A 27,799-nucleotide genomic window follows, 5' to 3' on the forward strand; every position below is an offset into this window, starting at 1 on the left:
ACTCAGTGTCACATGTTACATGCATTGTTGCTCTTTTGGTAAATCCCTGACTCAGTGTTACATGTTACATGCATTGTTGTCCTTTTGGTAAATCCCTGACTCAGTGTCACATGTTACATGCATTGTTGCCCTTTTGTTAAATCCCTGACTCAGTGTTACGTGTTACATGCATTGTTGCCCTTTTGGTAAATCCCTGACTCAGTGTTACGTGTTACATGCATTGTTGCCCTTTTGGTAAATCCCTGACTCAGTGCCACATGTTACATGCATTGTTGCCCTTTTGGTAAATCCCTGACTCAGTGCCACATGTTACATGCATTGTTGCCATTTTGGTAAATCCCTAACTCAGTGTTACATGTTACATGCATTGTTGCCATTTTGGTAAATCTCTGACTCAGTGCCACATTTTACATGCATTGTTGCCCTTTTGGTAAATCCCTGACTCAGTGTCACATTTTACATGCATTGTTGCCATTTTGGTAAATCCCTGACTCAGTGTTACATGTTACATGTATTGTTGCCATTTTGGTAAATCTCTGACTCTGTGCCACATGTTACATGCATTGTTGCCCTTTTGGTAAATCCCTGACTCAGTGTCACATTTTACATGCATTGTTGTCCTTTTGGTAAATCTCTGACTCAGTGTCACATGTTACATGCATTGTTGCCTTTTTGGTAAATCTCCTACTCAGTGTTACATGTTACATGCATTCTTGCCCTTTTGGTAAATCCCTGACTCAGTGTCACATGTTACATGCATTGTTGCCCTTTTGGTAAATCCCTGACTCAGTGTCACATTTTACATGCATTCTTGCCCTTTTGGTAAATCCCTAACTCAGTGTTACGTGTTACATGCATTGTTGCCCTTTTGGTAAATCTCTGACTCAGTGTCACATGTTACATGCATTGTTGCCTTTTTGGTAAATCCCTGACTCAGTGTCACATGTTACATGCATTGTTGTCCTTTTGGTAAATCCCTGACTCAGTGTCACATGTTACATGCATTGTTGTCCTTTTGGTAAATCTCTGACTCAGTGTCACATGTTACATGCATTGTTGCCTTTTTGGTAAATCCCTGACTCAGAGTCACATGTTACATGCATTGTTGCCATTTTGGTAAATCCCTGACTCAGTGCCACATGTTACATGCATTGTTGTCCTTTTGGTAAATCCCTGACTCAGTGTCACATGTTGGATGCATTGTTGCCCTTTTGGTAAATCCCTGACTCAGTGCCACATGTTACATGCATTGTTGCCATTTTGGTAAATCCCTGACTCAATTTCACATGTTACATGCATTGTTGCCCTTTTGGTAAATCCCTGACTCAGTGTTACATGTTACATGCATTCTTGCCCTTTTGGTAAATCTCTGACTCAGTGCCACATGTTACATGCATTGTTGTCCTTTTGGTAAATCCCTGACTCAGTGCCACATGTTACATGCATTCATGCCCTTTTGGTAAATCTCTGACTCAGTGCCACATGTTACATGCATTGTTGTCCTTTTGGTGAATCTCTGACTCAGTGCCACATGTTACATGCATTGTTGCCCTTTTGGTAAATCCCTGACTCAGTGCCACATGTTACATGCATTGTTGCCCTTTTGTTAAATCCCTGACTCAGTGCCACATGTTACATGCATTGTTGCCATTTTGGTAAATCCCTGACTCAGTGTTACATATTACGACATTGTTGCCCTTTTGGTAAATCCCTGACTCAGTGTTACGTGTTACATGCATTGTTGCCCTTTTGGTAAATCCCTGACTCAGTGCCACATGTTACATGCATTGTTGCCATTTTGGTAAATCCCTGACTCAGTGTTACATGTTACATGCATTCTTGCCCTTTTGGTAAATCTCTGACTCAGTGTCACATGTTACATGCATTGTTGTCCTTTTGGTAAATCCCTAACTCAGTGCCACTTGTTGGATGCATTGTTGCCATTTTGGTAAATCCCTGACTCAGTGCCACATGTTACATGCATTGTTGTCCTTTTGGTAAATCCCTGACTCAGTGTCACATGTTACAAGCATTGTTGCCATTTTGGTAAATCCCTGACTCAGTGCCACATGTTACACGCATTGTTGCCATTTTGGTAAATCCCTGACTCAGTGTCACATGTTACATGCATTGTTGCCATTTTGGTAAATCCCTGACTCAGTGCCACATGTTACATGCATTGTTGCCATTTTGGTAAATCCCTGACTCAGTGTCACATGTTACATGCATTCTTGCCCTTTTGGTAAATCCCGTACTCAGTGTTACATGTTACATGCATTGTTGCCCTTTTGGTAAATCCCTGACTCAGTGTCACATGTTACATGCATTGTTGCCCTTTTGGTAAATCCCTGACTCAGTGTTACGTGTTTCATGCATTGTTGCCCTTTTGGTAAATCCCTGACTCAGTGTCGCATGTTACATGCATTGTTGCCCTTTTGTTAAATCCCTGACTCAGTGTTACGTGTTACATGCATTGTTGCCCTTTTGGTAAATCCCTGACTCAGTGTTACGTGTTTCATGCATTGTTGCCCTTTTGGTAAATCCCTGACTCAGTGTTACATGTTACATGCATTGTTGCCCTTTTGGTAAATCCCTGACTCAGTGTTACATGTTACATGCATTGTTGCCCTTTTGGTAAATCCCTGACTCAGTGTTACATGTTACATGCATTGTTGCCCTTTTGGTAAATCAGAGACTCAGTGCCACATGTTACATGCATTGTTGCCCTTTTGGTAAATCCCTGACTCAGTGTTACATGTTACATGCATTGTTGTCCTTTTGGTAAATCCCTGACTCAGTGCCACATTTTACATGCATTGTTGCCATTTTGGTAAATCCCTGACTCAGTGTTACATGTTACATGCATTGTTGTCCTTTTGGTAAATCCCTGACTCAGTGTTACATGTTACATGCATTGTTGCCCTTTTGGTAAATCCCTGACTCAGTGTTACGTGTTACATGCATTGTTGCCCTTTTGGTAAATCCCTGACTCAGTGCCACATGTTACATGCATTGTTGCCATTTTGGTAAATCCCTGACTCAGTGTTACATGTTACATGCATTCTTGCCCTTTTGGTAAATCTCTGACTCAGTGTCACATGTTACATGCATTGTTGTCCTTTTGGTAAATCCCTGACTCAGTGCCACATGTTGGATGCATTGTTGCCATTTTGGTAAATCCCTGACTCAGTGCCACATGTTACATGCATTGTTGTCCTTTTGGTAAATCCCTGACTCAGTGTTACATGTTACATGCATTGTTGTCCTTTTGGTAAATCCCTGACTCAGTGTCACATTTTACATGCATTGTTGTCCTTTTGGTAAATCCCTGACTCAGTGTTACGTGTTACATGCATTGTTGCCCTTTTGGTAAATCCCTGACTCAGTGCCACATGTTACATGCATTGTTGCCATTTTGGTAAATCCCTGACTCAGTGTTACATGTTACATGCATTTTTGCCCTTTTCGTAAATCTCTGGCTCAGTGTCACATGTTACATGCATTGTTGTCCTTTTGGTAAATCCCTGACTCAGTGCCACATGTTGGATGCATTGTTGCCATTTTGGTAAATCCCTGACTCAGTGCCACATGTTACATGCATTGTTGTCCTTTTGGTAAATCCCTGACTCAGTGTTACATGTTACATGCATTGTTGTCCTTTTGGTAAATCCCTGACTCAGTGTCACATTTTACATGCATTGTTGCCCTTTTGTTAAATCCCTGACTCAGTGTTACGTGTTACATGCATTGTTGCCCTTTTGGTAAATCCCTGACTCAGTGTTACGTGTTTCATGCATTGTTGCCCTTTTGGTAAATCCCTGACTCAGTGTCACATGTTACATGCATTGTTGCCCTTTTGTTAAATCCCTGACTCAGTGTTACGTGTTACATGCATTGTTGCCCTTTTGGTAAATCCCTGACTCAGTGCCACATGTTACATGCATTGTTGCCATTTTGGTAAATCCCTGACTCAGTGTTACATGTTACATGCATTTTTGCCCTTTTCGTAAATCTCTGGCTCAGTGTCACATGTTACATGCATTGTTGTCCTTTTGGTAAATCCCTGACTCAGTGCCACATGTTGGATGCATTGTTGCCATTTTGGTAAATCCCTGACTCAGTGCCACATGTTACATGCATTGTTGTCCTTTTGGTAAATCCCTGACTCAGTGTTACATGTTACATGCATTGTTGTCCTTTTGGTAAATCCCTGACTCAGTGTCACATTTTACATGCATTGTTGCCCTTTTGTTAAATCCCTGACTCAGTGTTACGTGTTACATGCATTGTTGCCCTTTTGGTAAATCCCTGACTCAGTGTTACGTGTTTCATGCATTGTTGCCCTTTTGGTAAATCCCTAACTCAGTGTTACATGTTACATGCATTGTTGCCATTTTGGTAAATCTCTGACTCAGTGCCACATGTTACATGCATTGTTGCCCTTTTGGTAAATCCCTGACTCAGTGTCACATTTTACATGCATTGTTGCCATTTTGGTAAATCCCTGACTCAGTGTTACATGTTACATGCATTGTTGCCATTTTGGTAAATCTCTGACTCAGTGCCACATGTTACATGCATTGTTGTCCTTTTGGTAAATCCCTGACTCAGTGTCACATGTTACATGCATTGTTGTCCTTTTGGTAAATCTCTGACTCAGTGTCACATGTTACATGCATTGTTGCCTTTTTGGTAAATCCCTGACTCAGAGTCACATGTTACTTGCATTGTTGCCATTTTGGTAAATCCCTGACTCAGTGCCACATGTTACATGCATTGTTGCCGTTTTGGTAAATCCCTGACCCAGTGCCACATGTTACATGCATTGTTGCCATTTTGGTAAATCCCTGACTAAGTGCCACATTTTACATGCATTGATGTCCTTTTGGTAAATCCCTGACTCAGTGTCACATGTTACATGCATTGTTGCCATTTTGGTAAATCTCTGACTCAGTGCCACATGTTACATGCATTGTTGTCCTTTTGGTAAATCCCTGACTCAGTGCCACATGTTACATGCATTCATGCCCTTTTGGTAAATCTCTGACTCAGTGCCACATGTTACATGCATTGTTGTCCTTTTGGTAAATCCCTGACTCAGTGCCACATGTTACATGCATTGTTGCCCTTTTGGTAAATCTCTGACTCAGTGCCACATGTTACATGCATTGTTGCCTTTTTGGTAAATCCCTGACTCAGTGCCACATGTTACATGCATTGTTGCCCTTTTGTTAAATCCCTGACTCAGTGCCACATGTTACATGCATTGTTGCCATTTTGGTAAATCCCTGACTCAGTGTTACATATTACATGCATTGTTGCCCTTTTGGTAAATCCCTGACTCAGTGTCACACGTTGGATGCATTGTTGCCAATTTGGTAAATCCCTGACTCAGTGCCACATGTTACATGCATTGTTGTCCTTTTGGTAAATCCCTGACTCAGTGTTACGTGTTACATGCATTGTTGCCCTTTTGGTAAATCCCTGACTCAGTGCCACATGTTACATGCATTGTTGCCATTTTGGTAAATCCCTGACTCAGTGTTACATGTTACATGCATTCTTGCCCTTTTGGTAAATCTCTGACTCAGTGTCACATGTTACATGCATTGTTGTCCTTTTGGTAAATCCCTGACTCAGTGCCACATGTTGGATGCATTGTTGCCATTTTGGTAAATCCCTGACTCAGTGCCACATGTTACATGCATTGTTGTCCTTTTGGTAAATCCCTGACTCAGTGTCACATGTTACATGCATTGTTGCCATTTTGGTAAATCCCTGACTCAGTGCCACATGTTACATGCATTGTTGCCATTTTGGTAAATCCCTGACTCAGTGTCACATTTTACATGCATTGTTGTCCTTTTGGTAAATCTCTGACTCAGTGTCACATGTTACATGCATTGTTGCCTTTTTGGTAAATCTCCTACTCAGTGTTACATGTTACATGCATTCTTGCCCTTTTGGTAAATACCTGACTCAGTGTCACATGTTACATGCATTGTTGCCCTTTTGGTAAATCCCTGACTCAGTGTCACATTTTACATGCATTCTTGCCCTTTTGGTAAATCCCTAACTCAGTGTTACATGTTACATGCATTGTTGCCCTTTTGGTAAATCTCTGACTCAGTGTCACATGTTACATGCATTGTTGCCTTTTTGGTAAATCCCTGACTCAGTGTCACATGTTACATGCCTTGTTGTCCTTTTGGTAAATCCCTGACTCAGTGTCACATGTTACATGCATTGTTGTCCTTTTGGTAAATCTCTGACTCAGTGTCACATGTTACATGCATTGTTGCCTTTTTGGTAAATCCCTGACTCAGAGTCACATGTTACATGCATTGTTGCCATTTTGGTAAATCCCTGACTCAGTGCCACATGTTACATGCATTGCTGTCCTTTTGGTAAATCCCTGACTCAGTGTCACATGTTGGATGCATTGTTGCTGTTTTGGTAAATCCCTGACCCAGTGCCACATGTTACATGCATTGTTGCCATTTTGGTAAATCCCTGACTAAGTGCCACATTTTACATGCATTGATGTCCTTTTGGTAAATCCCTGACTCAGTGTCACATGTTACATGCATTGTTGCCATTTTGGTAAATCTCTGACTCAGTGCCACATGTTACATGCATTGTTGTCCTTTTGGTAAATCCCAGACTCAGTGCCACATGTTACATGTATTCATGCCCTTTTGGTAAATCTCTGACTCAGTGCCACATGTTACATGCATTGTTGTCCTTTTGGTAAATCCCTGACTCAGTGCCACATGTTACATGCATTGTTGCCCTTTTGGTAAATCTCTGACTCAGTGCCACATGTTACATGCATTGTTGCCCTTTTGGTAAATCCCTGATTCAGTGCCACATGTTACATGCATTGTTGCCATTTTGGTAAATCCCTGACTCAGTGTTACATATTACATGCATTGTTGCCCTTTTGGTAAATCCCTGACTCAGTGTCACATGTTGGATGCATAGTTGCCATTTTGGTAAATCCCTGACTCAGTGCCACATGTTACATGCATTGTTGTGCTTTTGGTAAATCCCTGACTCAGTGTTACGTGTTACATGCATTGTTGCCCTTTTGGTAAATCCCTGACTCAGTGCCACATGTTACATGCATTGTTGCCATTTTGGTAAATCCCTGACTCAGTGTTACATGTTACATGCATTCTTGCCCTTTTGGTAAATCTCTGACTCAGTGCCACATGTTACATGCATTGTTGTCCTTTTGGTAAATCCCTGACTCAGTGCCACATGTTACATGCATTGTTGCCCTTTTGGTAAATCTCTGACTCAGTGCCACATGTTACATGCATTGTTGCCCTTTTGTTAAATCCCTGACTCAGTGCCACATGTTACATGCATTGTTGCCATTTTGGTAAATCCCTGACTCAGTGTTACATATTACATGCATTGTTGCCCTTTTGGTAAATCCCTGACTCAGTGTCACATGTTGGATGCATAGTTGCCATTTTGGTAAATCCCTGACTCAGTGCCACATGTTACATGCATTGTTGTGCTTTTGGTAAATCCCTGACTCAGTGTTACGTGTTACATGCATTGTTGCCCTTTTGGTAAATCCCTGACTCAGTGCCACATGTTACATGCATTGTTGCCATTTTGGTAAATCCCTGACTCAGTGTTACATGTTACATGCATTCTTGCCCTTTTGGTAAATCTCTGACTCAGTGTCACATGTTACATGCATTGTTGTCCTTTTGGTAAATCCCTGACTCAGTGTTACATGTTACATGCATTGTTGTCCTTTTGGTAAATCCCTGACTCAGTGCCACATTTTACATGCATTGTTGCCATTTTGGTAAATCCCAGACTCAGTGTTACATGTTACATGCATTGTTGTCCTTTTGGTAAATCCCTGACTCAGTGTTACATGTTACATGCATTGTTGCCCTTTTGGTAAATCCCTGACTCAGTGTTACGTGTTACATGCATTGTTGCCCTTTTGGTAAATCCCTGACTCAGGGCCACATGTTACATGCATTGTTGCCATTTTGGTAAATCCCTGACTCAGTGTTACATGTTACATGCATTCTTGCCCTTTTGGTAAATCTCTGACTCAGTGTCACATGTTACATGCATTGTTGTCCTTTTGGTAAATCCCTGACTCAGTGCCACATGTTGGATGCATTGTTGCCATTTTGGTAAATCCCTGACTCAGTGCCACATGTTACATGCATTGTTGTCCTTTTGGTAAATCCCTGACTCAGTGTTACATGTTACATGCATTGTTGTCCTTTTGGTAAATCCCTGACTCAGTGTCACATTTTACATGCATTGTTGTCCTTTTGGTAAATCCCTGACTCAGTGTTACGTGTTACATGCATTGTTGCCCTTTTGGTAAATCCCTGACTCAGTGCCACATGTTACATGCATTGTTGCCATTTTGGTAAATCCCTGACTCAGTGTTACATGTTACATGCATTTTTGACCTTTTCGTAAATCTCTGGCTCAGTGTCACATGTTACATGCATTGTTGTCCTTTTGGTAAATCCCTGACTCAGTGCCACATGTTGGATGCATTGTTGCCATTTTGGTAAATCCCTGACTCAGTGCCACATGTTACATGCATTGTTGTCCTTTTGGTAAATCCCTGACTCAGTGTTACATGTTACATGCATTGTTGTCCTTTTGGTAAATCCCTGACTCAGTGTCACATTTTACATGCATTGTTGCCCTTTTGTTAAATCCCTGACTCAGTGTTACGTGTTACATGCATTGTTGCCCTTTTGGTAAATCCCTGACTCAGTGTTACGTGTTTCATGCATTGTTGCCCTTTTGGTAAATCCCTGACTCAGTGTCACATGTTACATGCATTGTTGCCCTTTTGTTAAATCCCTGACTCAGTGTTACGTGTTACATGCATTGTTGCCCTTTTGGTAAATCCCTGACTCAGTGCCACATGTTACATGCATTGTTGCCATTTTGGTAAATCCCTGACTCAGTGTTACATGTTACATGCATTTTTGCCCTTTTCGTAAATCTCTGGCTCAGTGTCACATGTTACATGCATTGTTGTCCTTTTGGTAAATCCCTGACTCAGTGCCACATGTTGGATGCATTGTTGCCATTTTGGTAAATCCCTGACTCAGTGCCACATGTTACATGCATTGTTGTCCTTTTGGTAAATCCCTGACTCAGTGTTACATGTTACATGCATTGTTGTCCTTTTGGTAAATCCCTGACTCAGTGTCACATTTTACATGCATTGTTGCCCTTTTGTTAAATCCCTGACTCAGTGTTACGTGTTACATGCATTGTTGCCCTTTTGGTAAATCCCTGACTCAGTGTTACGTGTTTCATGCATTGTTGCCCTTTTGGTAAATCCCTAACTCAGTGTTACATGTTACATGCATTGTTGCCATTTTGGTAAATCTCTGACTCAGTGCCACATGTTACATGCATTGTTGCCCTTTTGGTAAATCCCTGACTCAGTGTCACATTTTACATGCATTGTTGCCATTTTGGTAAATCCCTGACTCAGTGTTACATGTTACATGCATTGTTGCCATTTTGGTAAATCTCTGACTCAGTGCCACATGTTACATGCATTGTTGTCCTTTTGGTAAATCCCTGACTCAGTGTCACATGTTACATGCATTGTTGTCCTTTTGGTAAATCTCTGACTCAGTGTCACATGTTACATGCATTGTTGCCTTTTTGGTAAATCCCTGACTCAGAGTCACATGTTACTTGCATTGTTGCCATTTTGGTAAATCCCTGACTCAGTGCCACATGTTACATGCATTGTTGCCGTTTTGGTAAATCCCTGACCCAGTGCCACATGTTACATGCATTGTTGCCATTTTGGTAAATCCCTGACTAAGTGCCACATTTTACATGCATTGATGTCCTTTTGGTAAATCCCTGACTCAGTGTCACATGTTACATGCATTGTTGCCATTTTGGTAAATCTCTGACTCAGTGCCACATGTTACATGCATTGTTGTCCTTTTGGTAAATCCCTGACTCAGTGCCACATGTTACATGCATTCATGCCCTTTTGGTAAATCTCTGACTCAGTGCCACATGTTACATGCATTGTTGTCCTTTTGGTAAATCCCTGACTCAGTGCCACATGTTACATGCATTGTTGCCCTTTTGGTAAATCTCTGACTCAGTGCCACATGTTACATGCATTGTTGCCTTTTTGGTAAATCCCTGACTCAGTGCCACATGTTACATGCATTGTTGCCCTTTTGTTAAATCCCTGACTCAGTGCCACATGTTACATGCATTGTTGCCATTTTGGTAAATCCCTGACTCAGTGTTACATATTACATGCATTGTTGCCCTTTTGGTAAATCCCTGACTCAGTGTCACACGTTGGATGCATTGTTGCCAATTTGGTAAATCCCTGACTCAGTGCCACATGTTACATGCATTGTTGTCCTTTTGGTAAATCCCTGACTCAGTGTTACGTGTTACATGCATTGTTGCCCTTTTGGTAAATCCCTGACTCAGTGCCACATGTTACATGCATTGTTGCCATTTTGGTAAATCCCTGACTCAGTGTTACATGTTACATGCATTCTTGCCCTTTTGGTAAATCTCTGACTCAGTGTCACATGTTACATGCATTGTTGTCCTTTTGGTAAATCCCTGACTCAGTGCCACATGTTGGATGCATTGTTGCCATTTTGGTAAATCCCTGACTCAGTGCCACATGTTACATGCATTGTTGTCCTTTTGGTAAATCCCTGACTCAGTGTCACATGTTACATGCATTGTTGCCATTTTGGTAAATCCCTGACTCAGTGCCACATGTTACATGCATTGTTGCCATTTTGGTAAATCCCTGACTCAGTGTCACATTTTACATGCATTGTTGTCCTTTTGGTAAATCTCTGACTCAGTGTCACATGTTACATGCATTGTTGCCTTTTTGGTAAATCTCCTACTCAGTGTTACATGTTACATGCATTCTTGCCCTTTTGGTAAATACCTGACTCAGTGTCACATGTTACATGCATTGTTGCCCTTTTGGTAAATCCCTGACTCAGTGTCACATTTTACATGCATTCTTGCCCTTTTGGTAAATCCCTAACTCAGTGTTACATGTTACATGCATTGTTGCCCTTTTGGTAAATCTCTGACTCAATGTCACATGTTACATGCATTGTTGCCTTTTTGGTAAATCCCTGACTCAGTGTCACATGTTACATGCCTTGTTGTCCTTTTGGTAAATCCCTGACTCAGTGTCACATGTTACATGCATTGTTGTCCTTTTGGTAAATCTCTGACTCAGTGTCACATGTTACATGCATTGTTGCCTTTTTGGTAAATCCCTGACTCAGAGTCACATGTTACATGCATTGTTGCCATTTTGGTAAATCCCTGACTCAGTGCCACATGTTACATGCATTGCTGTCCTTTTGGTAAATCCCTGACTCAGTGTCACATGTTGGATGCATTGTTGCTGTTTTGGTAAATCCCTGACCCAGTGCCACATGTTACATGCATTGTTGCCATTTTGGTAAATCCCTGACTAAGTGCCACATTTTACATGCATTGATGTCCTTTTGGTAAATCCCTGACTCAGTGTCACATGTTACATGCATTGTTGCCATTTTGGTAAATCTCTGACTCAGTGCCACATGTTACATGCATTGTTGTCCTTTTGGTAAATCCCAGACTCAGTGCCACATGTTACATGTATTCATGCCCTTTTGGTAAATCTCTGACTCAGTGCCACATGTTACATGCATTGTTGTCCTTTTGGTAAATCCCTGACTCAGTGCCACATGTTACATGCATTGTTGCCCTTTTGGTAAATCTCTGACTCAGTGCCACATGTTACATGCATTGTTGCCCTTTTGGTAAATCCCTGATTCAGTGCCACATGTTACATGCATTGTTGCCATTTTGGTAAATCCCTGACTCAGTGTTACATATTACATGCATTGTTGCCCTTTTGGTAAATCCCTGACTCAGTGTCACATGTTGGATGCATAGTTGCCATTTTGGTAAATCCCTGACTCAGTGCCACATGTTACATGCATTGTTGTGCTTTTGGTAAATCCCTGACTCAGTGTTACGTGTTACATGCATTGTTGCCCTTTTGGTAAATCCCTGACTCAGTGCCACATGTTACATGCATTGTTGCCATTTTGGTAAATCCCTGACTCAGTGTTACATGTTACATGCATTCTTGCCCTTTTGGTAAATCTCTGACTCAGTGCCACATGTTACATGCATTGTTGTCCTTTTGGTAAATCCCTGACTCAGTGCCACATGTTACATGCATTGTTGCCCTTTTGGTAAATCTCTGACTCAGTGCCACATGTTACATGCATTGTTGCCCTTTTGTTAAATCCCTGACTCAGTGCCACATGTTACATGCATTGTTGCCATTTTGGTAAATCCCTGACTCAGTGTTACATATTACATGCATTGTTGCCCTTTTGGTAAATCCCTGACTCAGTGTCACATGTTGGATGCATAGTTGCCATTTTGGTAAATCCCTGACTCAGTGCCACATGTTACATGCATTGTTGTGCTTTTGGTAAATCCCTGACTCAGTGTTACGTGTTACATGCATTGTTGCCCTTTTGGTAAATCCCTGACTCAGTGCCACATGTTACATGCATTGTTGCCATTTTGGTAAATCCCTGACTCAGTGTTACATGTTACATGCATTCTTGCCCTTTTGGTAAATCTCTGACTCAGTGTCACATGTTACATGCATTGTTGTCCTTTTGGTAAATCCCTGACTCAGTGTTACATGTTACATGCATTGTTGTCCTTTTGGTAAATCCCTGACTCAGTGCCACATTTTACATGCATTGTTGCCATTTTGGTAAATCCCTGACTCAGTGTTACATGTTACATGCATTGTTGTCCTTTTGGTAAATCCCTGACTCAGTGTTACATGTTACATGCATTGTTGCCCTTTTGGTAAATCCCTGACTCAGTGTTACGTGTTACATGCATTGTTGCCCTTTTGGTAAATCCCTGACTCAGGGCCACATGTTACATGCATTGTTGCCATTTTGGTAAATCCCTGACTCAGTGTTACATGTTACATGCATTCTTGCCCTTTTGGTAAATCTCTGACTCAGTGTCACATGTTACATGCATTGTTGTCCTTTTGGTAAATCCCTGACTCAGTGCCACATGTTGGATGCATTGTTGCCATTTTGGTAAATCCCTGACTCAGTGCCACATGTTACATGCATTGTTGTCCTTTTGGTAAATCCCTGACTCAGTGTTACATGTTACATGCATTGTTGTCCTTTTGGTAAATCCCTGACTCAGTGTCACATTTTACATGCATTGTTGTCCTTTTGGTAAATCCCTGACTCAGTGTTACGTGTTACATGCATTGTTGCCCTTTTGGTAAATCCCTGACTCAGTGCCACATGTTACATGCATTGTTGCCATTTTGGTAAATCCCTGACTCAGTGTTACATGTTACATGCATTTTTGACCTTTTCGTAAATCTCTGGCTCAGTGTCACATGTTACATGCATTGTTGTCCTTTTGGTAAATCCCTGACTCAGTGCCACATGTTGGATGCATTGTTGCCATTTTGGTAAATCCCTGACTCAGTGCCACATGTTACATGCATTGTTGTCCTTTTGGTAAATCCCTGACTCAGTGTTACATGTTACATGCATTGTTGTCCTTTTGGTAAATCCCTGACTCAGTGTCACATTTTACATGCATTGTTGCCCTTTTGTTAAATCCCTGACTCAGTGTTACGTGTTACATGCATTGTTGCCCTTTTGGTAAATCCCGGACTCAGTGTTACGTGTTTCATGCATTGTTGCCCTTTTGGTAAATCCCTGACTCAGTGTCACATGTTACATGCATTGTTGCCCTTTTGTTAAATCCCTGACTCAGTGTTACGTGTTACATGCATTGTTGCCCTTTTGGTAAATCCCTGACTCAGTGTTACGTGTTTCATGCATTGTTGCCCTTTTGGTAAATCCCTAACTCAGTGTTACATGTTACATGCATTGTTGCCATTTTGGTAAATCTCTGACTCAGTGCCACATGTTACATGCATTGTTGCCCTTTTGGTAAATCCCTGACTCAGTGTCACATTTTACATGCATTGTTGCCATTTTGGTAAATCCCTGACTCAGTGTTACATGTTACATGCATTGTTGCCATTTTGGTAAATCTCTGACTCAGTGCCACATGTTACATGCATTGTTGTCCTTTTGGTAAATCCCTGACTCAGTGTCACATGTTACATGCATTGTTGTCCTTTTGGTAAATCTCTGACTCAGTGTCACATGTTACATGCATTGTTGCCTTTTTGGTAAATCCCTGACTCAGAGTCACATGTTACTTGCATTGTTGCCATTTTGGTAAATCCCTGACTCAGTGCCACATGTTACATGCATTGTTGCCGTTTTGGTAAATCCCTGACCCAGTGCCACATGTTACATGCATTGTTGCCATTTTGGTAAATCCCTGACTAAGTGCCACATTTTACATGCATTGATGTCCTTTTGGTAAATCCCTGACTCAGTGTCACATGTTACATGCATTGTTGCCATTTTGGTAAATCTCTGACTCAGTGCCACATGTTACATGCATTGTTGTCCTTTTGGTAAATCCCTGACTCAGTGCCACATGTTACATGCATTCATGCCCTTTTGGTAAATCTCTGACTCACTGCCACATGTTACATGCATTGTTGTCCTTTTGGTAAATCCCTGACTCAGTGCCACATGTTACATGCATTGTTGCCCTTTTGGTAAATCTCTGACTCAGTGCCACATGTTACATGCATTGTTGCCCTTTTGGTAAATCCCTGACTCAGTGCCACATGTTACATGCATTGTTGCCCTTTTGTTAAATCCCTGACTCAGTGCCACATGTTACATGCATTGTTGCCATTTTGGTAAATCCCTGACTCAGTGTTACATATTACATGCATTGTTGCCCTTTTGGTAAATCCCTGACTCAGTGTCACACGTTGGATGCATTGTTGCCAATTTGGTAAATCCCTGACTCAGTGCCACATGTTACATGCATTGTTGTCCTTTTGGTAAATCCCTGACTCAGTGTTACGTGTTACATGCATTGTTGCCCTTTTGGTAAATCCCTGACTCAGTGCCACATGTTACATGCATTGTTGCCATTTTGGTAAATCCCTGACTCAGTGCCACATGTTACATGCATTGTTGCCGTTTTGGTAAATCCCTGACCCAGTGCCACATGTTACATGCATTGTTGCCATTTTGGTAAATCCCTGACTAAGTGCCACATTTTACATGCATTGATGTCCTTTTGGTAAATCCCTGACTCAGTGTCACATGTTACATGCATTGTTGCCATTTTGGTAAATCTCTGACTCAGTGCCACATGTTACATGCATTGTTGTCCTTTTGGTAAATCCCTGACTCAGTGCCACATGTTACATGCATTGATGCCCTTTTGGTAAATCTCTGACTCACTGCCACATGTTACATGCATTGTTGTCCTTTTGGTAAATCCCTGACTCAGTGCCACATGTTACATGCATTGTTGCCCTTTTGGTAAATCTCTGACTCAGTGCCACATGTTACATGCATTGTTGCCCTTTTGGTAAATCCCTGACTCAGTGCCACATGTTACATGCATTGTTGCCCTTTTGTTAAATCCCTGACTCAGTGCCACATGTTACATGCATTGTTGCCATTTTGGTAAATCCCTGACTCAGTGTTACATATTACATGCATTGTTGCCCTTTTGGTAAATCCCTGACTCAGTGTCACACGTTGGATGCATTGTTGCCAATTTGGTAAATCCCTGACTCAGTGCCACATGTTACATGCATTGTTGTCCTTTTGGTAAATCCCTGACTCAGTGTTACGTGTTACATGCATTGTTGCCCTTTTGGTAAATCCCTGACTCAGTGCCACATGTTACATGCATTGTTGCCATTTTGGTAAATCCCTGACTCAGTGTTACATGTTACATGCATTCTTGCCCTTTTGGTAAATCTCTGACTCAGTGTCACATGTTACATGCATTGTTGTCCTTTTGGTAAATCCCTGACTCAGTGCCACATGTTGGATGCATTGTTGCCATTTTGGTAAATCCCTGACTCAGTGCCACATGTTACATGCATTGTTGTCCTTTTGGTAAATCCCTGACTCAGTGTCACATGTTACATGCATTGTTGCCATTTTGGTAAATCCCTGACTCAGTGCCACATGTTACATGCATTGTTGCCATTTTGGTAAATCCCTGACTCAGTGTCACATGTCACATGCATTGTTGCCTTTTTGGTAAATCTCCTACTCAGTGTTACATGTTACATGCATTCTTGCCCTTTTGGTAAATACCTGACTCAGTGTCACATGTTACATGCATTGTTGCCCTTTTGGTAAATCCCTGACTCAGTGTCACATTTTACATGCATTCTTGCCCTTTTGGTAAATCCCTAACTCAGTGTTACATGTTACATGCATTGTTGCCCTTTTGGTAAATCTCTGACTCAGTGTCACATGTTACATGCATTGTTGCCTTTTTGGTAAATCCCTGACTCAGTGTCACATGTTACATGCCTTGTTGTCCTTTTGGTAAATCCCTGACTCAGTGTCACATGTTACATGCATTGTTGTCCTTTTGGTAAATCTCTGACTCAGTGTCACATGTTACATGCATTGTTGCCTTTTTGGTAAATCCCTGACTCAGACTCACATGTTACATGCATTGTTGCCATTTTGGTAAATCCCTGACTCAGTGCCACATGTTACATGCATTGCTGTCCTTTTGGTAAATCCCTGACTCAGTGTCACATGTTGGATGCATTGTTGCTGTTTTGGTAAATCCCTGACCCAGTGCCACATGTTACATGCATTGTTGCCATTTTGGTAAATCCCTGACTAAGTGCCACATTTTACATGCATTGATGTCCTTTTGGTAAATCCCTGACTCAGTGTCACATGTTACATGCATTGTTGCCATTTTGGTAAATCTCTGACTCAGTGCCACATGTTACATGCATTGTTGTCCTTTTGGTAAATCCCAGACTCAGTGCCACATGTTACATGTATTCATGCCCTTTTGGTAAATCTCTGACTCAGTGCCACATGTTACATGCATTGTTGTCCTTTTGGTAAATCCCTGACTCAGTGCCACATGTTACATGCATTGTTGCCCTTTTGGTAAATCTCTGACTCAGTGCCACATGTTACATGCATTGTTGCCCTTTTGGTAAATCCCTGACTCAGTGCCACATGTTACATGCATTGTTGCCATTTTGGTAAATCCCTGACTCAGTGTTACATATTACATGCATTGTTGCCCTTTTGGTAAATCCCTGACTCAGTGTCACATGTTGGATGCATAGTTGCCATTTTGGTAAATCCCTGACTCAGTGCCACATGTTACATGCATTGTTGTGCTTTTGGTAAATCCCTGACTCAGTGTTACGTGTTACATGCATTGTTGCCCTTTTGGTAAATCCCTGACTCAGTGCCACATGTTACATGCATTGTTGCCATTTTGGTAAATCCCTGACTCAGTGTTACATGTTACATGCATTCTTGCCCTTTTGGTAAATCTCTGACTCAGTGCCACATGTTACATGCATTGTTGTCCTTTTGGTAAATCCCTGACTCAGTGCCACATGTTACATGCATTGTTGCCCTTTTGGTAAATCCCTAACTCAGTGTTACATGTTACATGCATTGTTGCCCTTTTGGTAAATCCCTGACCCAGTGCCACATGTTACATGCATTGTTGCCATTTTGGTAAATCCCTGACTAAGTGCCACATTTTACATGCATTGATGTCCTTTTGGTAAATCCCTGACTCAGTGTCACATGTTACATGCATTGTTGCCATTTTGGTAAATCTCTGACTCAGTGCCACATGTTACATGCATTGTTGTCCTTTTGGTAAATCCCTGACTCAGTGCCACATGTTACATGCATTCATGCCCTTTTGGTAAATCTCTGACTCACTGCCACATGTTACATGCATTGTTGTCCTTTTGGTAAATCCCTGACTCAGTGCCACATGTTACATGCATTGTTGCCCTTTTGGTAAATCTCTGACTCAGTGCCACATGTTACATGCATTGTTGCCCTTTTGGTAAATCCCTGACTCAGTGCCACATGTTACATGCATTGTTGCCCTTTTGTTAAATCCCTGACTCAGTGCCACATGTTACATGCATTGTTGCCATTTTGGTAAATCCCTGACTCAGTGTTACATATTACATGCATTGTTGCCCTTTTGGTAAATCCCTGACTCAGTGTCACACGTTGGATGCATTGTTGCCAATTTGGTAAATCCCTGACTCAGTGCCACATGTTACATGCATTGTTGTCCTTTTGGTAAATCCCTGACTCAGTGTTACGTGTTACATGCATTGTTGCCCTTTTGGTAAATCCCTGACTCAGTGCCACATGTTACATGCATTGTTGCCATTTTGGTAAATCCCTGACTCAGTGTTACATGTTACATGCATTCTTGCCCTTTTGGTAAATCTCTGACTCAGTGTCACATGTTACATGCATTGTTGTCCTTTTGGTAAATCCCTGACTCAGTGCCACATGTTGGATGCATTGTTGCCATTTTGGTAAATCCCTGACTCAGTGCCACATGTTACATGCATTGTTGTCCTTTTGGTAAATCCCTGACTCAGTGTCACATGTTACATGCATTGTTGCCATTTTGGTAAATCCCTGACTCAGTGCCACATGTTACATGCATTGTTGCCATTTTGGTAAATCCCTGACTCAGTGTCACATTTTACATGCATTGTTGTCCTTTTGGTAAATCTCTGACTCAGTGTCACATGTCACATGCATTGTTGCCTTTTTGGTAAATCTCCTACTCAGTGTTACATGTTACATGCATTCTTGCCCTTTTGGTAAATACCTGACTCAGTGTCACATGTTACATGCATTGTTGCCCTTTTGGTAAATCCCTGACTCAGTGTCACATTTTACATGCATTCTTGCCCTTTTGGTAAATCCCTAACTCAGTGTTACATGTTACATGCATTGTTGCCCTTTTGGTAAATCTCTGACTCAGTGTCACATGTTACATGCATTGTTGCCTTTTTGGTAAATCCCTGACTCAGTGTCACATGTTACATGCCTTGTTGTCCTTTTGGTAAATCCCTGACTCAGTGTCACATGTTACATGCATTGTTGTCCTTTTGGTAAATCTCTGACTCAGTGTCACATGTTACATGCATTGTTGCCTTTTTGGTAAATCCCTGACTCAGACTCACATGTTACATGCATTGTTGCCATTTTGGTAAATCCCTGACTCAGTGCCACATGTTACATGCATTGCTGTCCTTTTGGTAAATCCCTGACTCAGTGTCACATGTTGGATGCATTGTTGCTGTTTTGGTAAATCCCTGACCCAGTGCCACATGTTACATGCATTGTTGCCATTTTGGTAAATCCCTGACTAAGTGCCACATTTTACATGCATTGATGTCCTTTTGGTAAATCCCTGACTCAGTGTCACATGTTACATGCATTGTTGCCATTTTGGTAAATCTCTGACTCAGTGCCACATGTTACATGCATTGTTGTCCTTTTGGTAAATCCCAGACTCAGTGCCACATGTTACATGTATTCATGCCCTTTTGGTAAATCTCTGACTCAGTGCCACATGTTACATGCATTGTTGTCCTTTTGGTAAATCCCTGACTCAGTGCCACATGTTACATGCATTGTTGCCCTTTTGGTAAATCTCTGACTCAGTGCCACATGTTACATGCATTGTTGCCCTTTTGGTAAATCCCTGACTCAGTGCCACATGTTACATGCATTGTTGCCATTTTGGTAAATCCCTGACTCAGTGTTACATATTACATGCATTGTTGCCCTTTTGGTAAATCCCTGACTCAGTGTCACATGTTGGATGCATAGTTGCCATTTTGGTAAATCCCTGACTCAGTGCCACATGTTACATGCATTGTTGTGCTTTTGGTAAATCCCTGACTCAGTGTTACGTGTTACATGCATTGTTGCCCTTTTGGTAAATCCCTGACTCAGTGCCACATGTTACATGCATTGTTGCCATTTTGGTAAATCCCTGACTCAGTGTTACATGTTACATGCATTCTTGCCCTTTTGGTAAATCTCTGACTCAGTGCCACATGTTACATGCATTGTTGTCCTTTTGGTAAATCCCTGACTCAGTGCCACATGTTACATGCATTGTTGCCCTTTTGGTAAATCCCTAACTCAGTGTTACATGTTACATGCATTGTTGCCCTTTTGGTAAATCTCTGACTCAGTGTCACATGTTACATGCATTGTTGCCTTTTTGGTAAATCCCTGACTCAGTGTCACATGTTACATGCCTTGTTGTCCTTTTGGTAAATCCCTGACTCAGTGTCACATGTTACATGCATTGTTGTCCTTTTGGTAAATCTCTGACTCAGTGTCACATGTTACATGCATTGTTGCCTTTTTGGTAAATCCCTGACTCAGAGTCACATGTTACATGCATTGTTGCCATTTTGGTAAATCCCTGACTCAGTGCCACATGTTACATGCATTGCTGTCCTTTTGGTAAATCCCTGACTCAGTGTCACATGTTGGATGCATTGTTGCTGTTTTGGTAAATCCCTGACCCAGTGCCACATGTTACATGCATTGTTGCCATTTTGGTAAATCCCTGACTAAGTGCCACATTTTACATGCATTGATGTCCTTTTGGTAAATCCCTGACTCAGTGTCACATGTTACATGCATTGTTGCCATTTTGGTAAATCTCTGACTCAGTGCCACATGTTACATGCATTGTTGTCCTTTTGGTAAATCCCAGACTCAGTGCCACATGTTACATGTATTCATGCCCTTTTGGTAAATCTCTGACTCAGTGCCACATGTTACATGCATTGTTGTCCTTTTGGTAAATCCCTGACTCAGTGCCACATGTTACATGCATTGTTGCCCTTTTGGTAAATCTCTGACTCAGTGCCAAATGTTACATGCATTGTTGCCCTTTTGGTAAATCCCTGACTCAGTGCCACATGTTACATGCATTGTTGCCATTTTGGTAAATCCCTGACTCAGTGTTACATATTACATGCATTGTTGCCCTTTTGGTAAATCCCTGACTCAGTGTCACATGTTGGATGCATAGTTGCCATTTTGGTAAATCCCTGACTCAGTGCCACATGTTACATGCATTGTTGTGCTTTTGGTAAATCCCTGACTCAGTGTTACGTGTTACATGCATTGTTGCCCTTTTGGTAAATCCCTGACTCAGTGCCACATGTTACATGCATTGTTGCCATTTTGGTAAATCCCTGACTCAGTGTTACATGTTACATGCATTCTTGCCCTTTTGGTAAATCTCTGACTCAGTGCCACATGTTACATGCATTGTTGTCCTTTTGGTAAATCCCTGACTCAGTGCCACATGTTACATGCATTGTTGCCCTTTTGGTAAATCTCTGACTCAGTGCCACATGTTACATGCATTGTTGCCCTTTTGTTAAATCCCTGACTCAGTGCCACATGTTACATGCATTGTTGCCATTTTGGTAAATCCCTGACTCAGTGTTACATATTACATGCATTGTTGCCCTTTTGGTAAATCCCTGACTCAGTGTCACATGTTGGATGCATAGTTGCCATTTTGGTAAATCCCTGACTCAGTGCCACATGTTACATGCATTGTTGTGCTTTTGGTAAATCCCTGACTCAGTGTTACGTGTTACATGCATTGTTGCCCTTTTGGTAAATCCCTGACTCAGTGCCACATGTTACATGCATTGTTGCCATTTTGGTAAATCCCAGACTCAGTGTTACATGTTACATGCATTCTTGCCCTTTTGGTAAATCTCTGACTCAGTGTCACATGTTACATGCATTGTTGTCCTTTTGGTAAATCCCTGACTCAGTGCCACATGTTGGATGCATTGTTGCCATTTTGGTAAATCCCTGACTCAGTGCCACATGTTACATGCATTGTTGTCCTTTTGGTAAATCCCTGACTCAGTGTCACATGTTACATGCATTGTTGCCATTTTGGTAAATCCCTGACTCAGTGCCACATGTTACATGCATTGTTGCCCTTTTGGTAAATCCCTAACTCAGTGTTACATGTTACATGCATTGTTGCCCTTTTGGTAAATCTCTGACTCAGTGTCACATGTTACATGCATTGTTGCCTTTTTGGTAAATCCCTGACTCAGTGTCACATGTTACATGCCTTGTTGTCCTTTTGGTAAATCCCTGACTCAGTGTCACATGTTACATGCATTGTTGTCCTTTTGGTAAATCTCTGACTCAGTGTCACATGTTACATGCATTGTTGCCTTTTTGGTAAATCCCTGACTCAGAGTCACATGTTACATGCATTGTTGCCATTTTGGTAAATCCCTGACTCAGTGCCACATGTTACATGCATTGCTGTCCTTTTGGTAAATCCCTGACTCAGTGTCACATGTTGGATGCATTGTTGCTGTTTTGGTAAATCCCTGACCCAGTGCCACATGTTACATGCATTGTTGCCATTTTGGTAAATCCCTGACTAAGTGCCACATTTTACATGCATTGATGTCCTTTTGGTAAATCCCTGACTCAGTGTCACATGTTACATGCATTGTTGCCATTTTGGTAAATCTCTGACTCAGTGCCACATGTTACATGCATTGTTGTCCTTTTGGTAAATCCCAGACTCAGTGCCACATGTTACATGTATTCATGCCCTTTTGGTAAATCTCTGACTCAGTGCCACATGTTACATGCATTGTTGTCCTTTTGGTAAATCCCTGACTCAGTGCCACATGTTACATGCATTGTTGCCCTTTTGGTAAATCTCTGACTCAGTGCCACATGTTACATGCATTGTTGCCCTTTTGGTAAATCCCTGACTCAGTGCCACATGTTACATGCATTGTTGCCATTTTGGTAAATCCCTGACTCAGTGTTACATATTACATGCATTGTTGCCCTTTTGGTAAATCCCTGACTCAGTGTCACATGTTGGATGCATAGTTGCCATTTTGGTAAATCCCTGACTCAGTGCCACATGTTACATGCATTGTTGTGCTTTTGGTAAATCCCTGACTCAGTGTTACGTGTTACATGCATTGTTGCCCTTTTGGTAAATCCCTGACTCAGTGCCACATGTTACATGCATTGTTGCCATTTTGGTAAATCCCTGACTCAGTGTTACATGTTACATGCATTCTTGCCCTTTTGGTAAATCTCTGACTCAGTGCCACATGTTACATGCATTGTTGTCCTTTTGGTAAATCCCTGACTCAGTGCCACATGTTACATGCATTGTTGCCCTTTTGGTAAATCTCTGACTCAGTGCCACATGTTACATGCATTGTTGCCCTTTTGTTAAATCCCTGACTCAGTGCCACATGTTACATGCATTGTTGCCATTTTGGTAAATCCCTGACTCAGTGTTACATATTACATGCATTGTTGCCCTTTTGGTAAATCCCTGACTCAGTGTCACATGTTGGATGCATAGTTGCCATTTTGGTAAATCCCTGACTCAGTGCCACATGTTACATGCATTGTTGTGCTTTTGGTAAATCCCTGACTCAGTGTTACGTGTTACATGCATTGTTGCCCTTTTGGTAAATCCCTGACTCAGTGCCACATGTTACATGCATTGTTGCCATTTTGGTAAATCCCTGACTCAGTGTTACATGTTACATGCATTCTTGCCCTTTTGGTAAATCTCTGACTCAGTGTCACATGTTACATGCATTGTTGTCCTTTTGGTAAATCCCTGACTCAGTGCCACATGTTGGATGCATTGTTGCCATTTTGGTAAATCCCTGACTCAGTGCCACATGTTACATGCATTGTTGTCCTTTTGGTAAATCCCTGACTCAGTGTCACATGTTACATGCATTGTTGCCATTTTGGTAAATCCCTGACTCAGTGCCACATGTTACATGCATTGTTGCCATTTTGGTAAATCCCTGACTCAGTGTCACATGTTACATGCATTGTTGCCATTTTGGTAAATCCCTGACTCAGTGCCACATGTTACATGCATTGTTGCCATTTTGGTAAATCTCTGACTCAGTGTCACATGTTACATGCATTCTTGCCCTTTTGGTAAATCCCGTACTCAGTGTTACATGTTACATGCATTGTTGTCCTTTTGGTAAATTCCTGACTCAGTGCCACATGTTACATGCATTGTTGTCCTTTTGGTAAATCCCTGACTCAGTGCCACATGTTACATGCATTCATGCTCTTTTGGTAAATCTCTGACTCAGTGCCACATGTTACATGCATTGTTGTCCTTTTGGTAAATCCCTGACTCAGTGCCACATGTTACATGCATTGTTGCCCTTTTGGTAAATCTCTGACTCAGTGCCACATGTTACATGCATTGTTGCCCTTTTGGTAAATCCCTGACTCAGTGCCACATGTTACATGCATTGTTGCCCTTTTGTTAAATCCCTGACTCAGTGCCACATGTTACATGCATTGTTGCCATTTTGCTAAATCCCTGACTCAGTGTTACATATTACATGCATTGTTGCCCTTTTGGTAAATCCCTGACTCAGTGTCACATGTTGGATGCATTGTTGCCATTTTGGTAAATCCCTGACTCAGTGCCACGTGTTACATGCATTGTTGCCCTTTTGGTAAATCCCTGACTCAGTGCCACATGTTACATGCATTGTTGCCATTTTGGTAAATCCCTGACTCAGTGTTACATGTTACATGCATTCTTGCCCTTTAGGTAAATCTCTGACTCAGTGTCACATGTTACATGCATTGTTGTCCTTTTGGTAAATCCCTGACTCAGTGCCACATGTTGGATGCATTGTTGCCATTTTGGTAAATCCCTGACTCAGTGCCACATGTTACATGCATTGTTGTCCTTTTGGTAAATCCCTGACTCAGTGTCACATGTTACATGCATTGTTGCCATTTTGGTAAATCCCTGACTCAGTGCCACATGTTACATGCATTGTTGCCATTTTGGTAAATCCCTGACTCAGTGTCACATGTTACATGCATTGTTGCCATTTTGGTAAATCCCTGACTCAGTGCCACATGTTACATGCATTGTTGCCATTTTGGTAAATCCCTGACTCAGTGTCACATATTACATGCATTCTTGCCCTTTTGGTAAATCCCGTACTCAGTGTTACATGTTACATGCATTGTTGCCCTTTTGGTAAATCCCTGACTCAGTGTCACATGTTACATGCATTGTTGCCCTTTTGGTAAATCCCTGACTCAGTGTTACATGTTACATGCATTGTTGTCCTTTTGGTAAATCCCTGACTCAGTGCCACATTTTACATGCATTGTTGCCATTTTGGTAAATCCCTGACTCAGTGTTACATGTTACATGCATTGTTGTCCTTTTGGTAAATCCCTGACTCAGTGTTACATGTTACATGCATTGTTGCCCTTTTGGTAAATCCCTGACTCAGTGTTACATGTTACATGCATTGTTGCCCTTTTGGTAAATCCCTGACTCAGTGTCACATGTTACATGCATTGTTGTCCTTTTGGTAAACCCCTAACTCAGTGTCACATGTTACATGCATTGTTGCCCTTTTGGTAAATCCCTGACTCAGTGTTACATGTTACATGCATTGTTGTCCTTTTGGTAAATCCCTGACTCAGTGTCACATGTTACATGCATTGTTGCCCTTTTGGTAAATCCCTGTCTCAGTGTTACATGTTACATGCATTGTTGTCCTTTTGGTAAATCCCTGACTAAGTGCCACATTTTACATGCATTGATGTCCTTTTGGTAAATCCCTGACTCAGTGCCACATGTTACATGCATTGTTGCCCTTTTGTTAAATCCCTGACTCAGTGCCACATGTTACATGCATTGTTGCCATTTTGGTAAATGCCTGACTCAGTGTTGCATATTACATGCATTGTTGCCCTTTTGGTAAATCCCTGACTCAGTGTCACATGTTGGATGCATTGTTGCCATTTTGGTAAATCCCTGACTCAGTGCCACATGTTACATGCATTGTTGTCCTTTTGGTAAATCCCTGACTCAGTGTTACGTGTTACATGCATTGTTGCCCTTTTGGTAAATCCCTGACTCAGTGCCACATGTTACATGCATTGTTGCCATTTTGGTAAATCCCTGACTCAGTGTTACATGTTACATGCATTCTTGCCCTTTTGGTAAATCTCTGACTCAGTGTCACATGTTACACGCATTGTTGTCCTTATGGTAAATCCCTGACTCAGTGTCACATGTTACATGCATTGTTGTCCTTTTGGTAAATCCCTGACTAAGTGCCACATTTTACATGCATTGATGTCCTTTTGGTAAATCCCTGACTCAGTGTCACATGTTACATGCATTGTTGCCATTTTGGTAAATCCCTGACTCAGTGCCACATTTTACATGCATTGTTGCCATTTTGGTAAATCCCTGACTCAGTGCCACATTTTACATGCATTGTTGCCATTTTGGTAAATCCCTGACTCAGTGCCACATTTTACATGCATTGTTGCCATTTTGGTAAATCCCTGACTCAGTGTCACATGTTACATGCATTGTTGCCATTTTGGTAAATCCCTGACTCAGTGCCACATGTTACATGCATTGTTGCCATTTTGGTAAATCCCTGACTCAGTGTCACATATTACATGCATTCTTGCCCTTTTGGTAAATCCCGTACTCAGTGTTACATGTTACATGCATTGTTGCCCTTTTGGTAAATCCCTGACTCAGTGTCACATGTTACATGCATTGTTGCCCTTTTGGTAAATCCCTGACTCAGTGTTACATGTTACATGCATTGTTGTCCTTTTGGTAAATCCCTGACTCAGTGCCACATTTTACATGCATTGTTGCCATTTTGGTAAATCCCTGACTCAGTGTTACATGTTACATGCATTGTTGTCCTTTTGGTAAATCCCTGACTCAGTGTTACATGTTACATGCATTGTTGCCCTTTTGGTAAATCCCTGACTCAGTGTTACATGTTACATGCATTGTTGCCCTTTTGGTAAATCCCTGACTCAGTGTCACATGTTACATGCATTGTTGTCCTTTTGGTAAACCCCTAACTCAGTGTCACATGTTACATGCATTGTTGCCCTTTTGGTAAATCCCTGTCTCAGTGTTACATGTTACATGCATTGTTGTCCTTTTGGTAAATCCCTGACTAAGTGCCACATTTTACATGCATTGATGTCCTTTTGGTAAATCCCTGACTCAGTGCCACATGTTACATGCATTGTTGCCCTTTTGTTAAATCCCTGACTCAGTGCCACATGTTACATGCATTGTTGCCATTTTGGTAAATCCCTGACTCAGTGTTGCATATTACATGCATTGTTGCCCTTTTGGTAAATCCCTGACTCAGTGTCACATGTTGGATGCATTGTTGCCATTTTGGTAAATCCCTGACTCAGTGCCACATGTTACATGCATTGTTGTCTTTTTGGTAAATCCCTGACTCAGTGTTACGTGTTACATGCATTGTTGCCCTTTTGGTAAATCCCTGACTCAGTGCCACATGTTACATGCATTGTTGCCATTTTGGTAAATCCCTGACTCAGTGTTACATGTTACATGCATTCTTGCCCTTTTGGTAAATCTCTGACTCAGTGTCACATGTTACACGCATTGTTGTCCTTTTGGTAAATCCCTGACTCAGTGTCACATGTTACATGCATTGTTGTCCTTTTGGTAAATCCCTGACTAAGTGCCACATTTTACATGCATTGATGTCCTTTTGGTAAATCCCTGACTCAGTGTCACATGTTACATGCATTGTTGCCATTTTGGTAAATCCCTGACTCAGTGCCACATTTTACATGCATTGTTGCCATTTTGGTAAATCCCTGACTCAGTGCCACATTTT

Source organism: Saccoglossus kowalevskii, chromosome 12, assembly GCF_978046115.1.
Source record: "Saccoglossus kowalevskii chromosome 12, keSacKowa6.1, whole genome shotgun sequence".
Classification (NCBI taxonomy): Eukaryota; Metazoa; Hemichordata; class Enteropneusta; family Harrimaniidae; genus Saccoglossus; species Saccoglossus kowalevskii.